Here is a 4,207-nt window from a genome sequence, read left to right on the forward strand (position 1 = left end):
TCGGAGGACTTCTGACTGTTGTTGGAGGACCTCCGGGTGTCCTTGGAGGACTTCCTTTTCTTTTGGAGGACCTCCAGCCCTGGAGGACTTCCGACTGTTGTTGAGGACTTCTGGGTGTCCCTTGGAGGACCTCCAGCCCTTGGAGGACTTCTGGGTGTTGTTGGAGGACTTCCGCCTGTTCTTGGAGGACTTCCTTTTCTTGGAGGACCTCCAGCCCTTGGAGGACTTCTGACTGTTGTTGGAGGACCTCTGGCTGTTGTTGAGGACTTTCCTCTGTTGGAGGGACTCCGCCTGTTCTTGAGAACCTCAGCCCTTGGAGACTTCTGGGGTTGTTGGAGGACTTCCGCCTGTTGCTTGGAGGACCTTTGGTTGCTGGCTGGCCTTGTGGTAGGACTTCCTGTTCTTGGACGACCTTGGCTGTACGTTGGAGGACTTCCTGTTCTTGAGGACTTCCTGTTCTTGGAGGACCTTGGGCTGTTCTTGGAGGACTTCCTGTTCTTGGAGGACTTCCGACTGTTCTTGGAGGACCTTGGCTTGTGTCTTGGAGAGACTTCCCGCACTGTGGTTGGAGGACCTCCGGTGTCCTATGGAGGAACCTCCAGCTTGGAGGACCTCCGGGTGTTTTGGAGGAGCGCTCCGCCTGGTCATTGGAGGACTTCCTTTTCTTGGAGGACCTCAGCCTTGGGAGGGACTTCCGCCTAGTTGTTGGAGGACTCTCTGGCTGTTGTATGGGAGGACTTCCTCTTGTTGGACGGACTCGCCTGTTCCTTGGAGGACCTCCAGCCCTTGGAGGATTCTGGTGTGTGGAGCGACTTCCGCCTGTCTGTTGGCCAGGACCTTGGGACTCTCCTTGGAAGGAACTTCTGTTTCTTGGAGGACCTTGGCCTGTTGCTTGGAGGGACTCTGTTCTATGGGGGGACTTCCGACTGTTCTTGGAGGGACTTCTTCTTCTTGAGGACTTCCGACGTTGTTGAGAAGGAACTCCAAGTGTCCCTTGGAGGACCTCCCACCCCTTGGAGGACCTTCCGGCCTGTTGTGGAGGACCTCCGGCGTGTTCTCGGAGGAACCTCGGGTGTTGTTGAGGAACTTCACCTGTTCGCCGAGGACTTCCTTATTGGAGATTCCGCCTGTTTGTTGAGAGACCTTGGCTCTCTTGAAACGCGACGTCCTGTTCTTGGAGGCAACCTTGGGGCTGTATCTTGGCAGGACTCTCCTGTTCTTGGAGGACTTCTGACATGTTGTTGGAGGACTCCGGGTGTTGCTTGAGGACCTTCGGGTGGTTGCTGGAGGACTCCGCCTGTTCTTGGAGGACTTTCCTTTCTTGGAGACTTCGACTTGTTGGAGACCTCGACTGTTGTTGAGGGACCTCCGGGTGTTGTTGGAGACTTCCGCTGTTCTGAGGACTTCCTTTACTTGGCAGGAAATTCCCCTGTGTGTTGAGAAGGACCTTGGGCCTGTAATTGGAGGACATTCCTGTTCTTGGAGGACGTTCCGATGGCTTGGGAGGAGCTTCCTTACTTGGAGGACTTCCGACTTGTTGGAGGACTCCAGTAGTCCTTGGAGGACATCAGCCCTTGGGAGGACACTCCGGGTGTTCTTGGAGGAACCTCGGTGTTGTTGGAGACTTCCTGTTGTTGGAGGACCTCGACCTGTTCTTGGAAGGACCTCCAGACCTTGGAGGACTTCCGCCTGTTTTGGAACGCCAGGTTTCATTGAGGAGACCTCCGGGTTGTTGTTGGAGGACTTCCACCTGTTCTTGGAGGACTTCCTTACTTGGAGGACCTTCCGACTGTTGTTGGAGACCTCCGGCGTGTCCTTGAGAGGACCTCCAGCACTGGAGGACCTCCGGGTGTTCTCATGGAGGACCTCCGGTGTTAGCTGGCAGGACTTCCTGTTGTTGGAGGACTTCCGCCTGTTGTTGGTCCTCCATCCCTTGCCGTGGGTCCCGCTGCCCCCCCCCCATTGGGGCTGTTGGCGGTTGTGGGTCCGGCTGTGGGTCAAACCATCTCCTATAGGCGAGCAGGAACACCCCCCCCCCCCAAGCCCGATAACTCGTTAGCGTTAGTGCTAATTATGCTAATGAAACCCATAATGAAGCCCTGAATTGGATAAGGGGGTTGGGGGGGTTTGCTATGGTACCGGAGGGGGAGGGGGGAGGAATATGCAAATATGTAATTATGCAAATGAGCCCCCGGGGTTATTTATAGTCGAGCTCCTCGTTAGCGGAGCAGCATAATGAACCAATCAGTGCAAGTGCTGCACCTGCAATGGGGGGATATAGGGGGGGATATGGGGGATTATGGGGGGATATAGGGGGGATATGGGGGGATATGGGGGAGATATGGGGGGGATATGGGGGGATATGGAGGGATATGGGGATATGGGGGATATGGGGAGCTTATAAGGATATGGGGGATATGGGGGGATATAGGGGGAATATGGGGGGATATGGGGGGATATAGGGGATATGGGGGGTATAGGGGGGATATGGGGGGAATATGGGGGGATAGGGGGGATATGGGGTGATAATGGGGGATATGGGGTTATATGGGGGATATGGGGCTTATAGGGGATATGGGGCATTATAGGGTGGATATGGGGGCTTATGGGGGGATATGGGGGATATGGGGGGATTATAGGGGTATGGGATATGGGGATAGTGGGATAAGGGGGATATGGGGGGATATGGGACTATGGGGAGATATGGGGGATATGGGGGGATATGGGGGATATGGGGGATATAGGGGATATGGGGGATATGGGGTTTATATGGGGGATATGGGGAGGATATGGGGGATATGGGGGGGATATGGGAATATGGGATATGGGGGGGATATAGGGGGAGATATGGGGGGAGATATGGGGGGAGATATGGGGAGATATGGGGGGGATATGGGGGGATATGGGGAGATATGGGGAGATATGGGGGGATATGGGGGGATATGGGGGATATGGGGGGATATGGGGGAGATATGGGGGGATATGGGGGGGATATAGGGGGTATGGGGGACTATGGGGTGATAATTGTGGATAAGGGGTTATAATAGGAATATGGGCATTATAGAGGGGATATGGGGGATATAGGGGGATATAGGGGATATGGGGAGATATAGGGGATATAGGGGATATAGGGGATATGGGGCGCCAACGGTGATGGGGGGAATGGTGTATGGGGAGGACAGGATATGGGGGGGGATATGGGGGATATGGGGATATGGAGGGGAATCGATGCGGGATATGGGGGGAATATGGGGGGTCTATAGGGATATGGGGGGATATGGGGAGGATATAGGGGATCATGGGGGGAAAAAGTCATTGAACCTTCAGATATAAACCATCTAAAACGTCAACCCCAACAAAAAGACCCAACCCCCCCAAAGAACCCATCACCACCAACCCAATCGACAACAAAACAAACACAATCAACATTGTGAAAGCCACCTACACTCATACAAATCAAAAGCGAGTGATTCTCAATAAACAGGGAGTCAATATTCACTGATATGTATTCATATCCAAGAGATACGACCTGGAATTCACGGACACGATGCGCATTTTTTATAAAAAAAAATACCTAAAAATCAACTATTAATTGAACAAAAATGGGTTATTGAAAAACTATCTATAGGGGATATGGGGTTCTATATGGGGACGATATGTTATATGGAGAGATATGGGATATGGGGGGATATGGGGGGATATGGGGGGGATATGGGGGATATGGGGATATGGGGATATGGGGATTATAGAGGGGATATGGGTTATATGGGTTAGGGGGGATATGGGGATTATGGGGTGGATATGGGGTGGATATGGGGTGGATATGGGGCAGATATGGGGTGGATATGGGCAGATATGAGCTTATTAGGGGGATATGGATGCATTATAGGTGGATATGGGGCTTTCTGGGGGATATGGGTACTATGGGAGTATGGGGGATATGGGGGATGATCGGGGGGAGATATGGGGATAATGGGGATATGGGGGGATATGGGGGATATATGGGAAGATATATGGGATATGGGGGGGAAATATGGGGATTTCATGGCGGGACTATGGGGGGGACATGGGGGGCTTGGGGGGGAATATGGGGGAGATATGAGCGGGGATAATGGGGATATAGGGGGATATCGGGGGATATGGGGGGTTATGGGGGGATATGGGGGATATAGGGGAATATGGGGGGATATGGGGGGATATGGGGATA

Source organism: Coturnix japonica, linkage group LGE22C19W28_E50C23 (assembly GCF_001577835.2).
Source record: "Coturnix japonica isolate 7356 linkage group LGE22C19W28_E50C23, Coturnix japonica 2.1, whole genome shotgun sequence".
In the NCBI taxonomy this organism is placed as follows: Eukaryota; Metazoa; Chordata; class Aves; order Galliformes; family Phasianidae; genus Coturnix; species Coturnix japonica.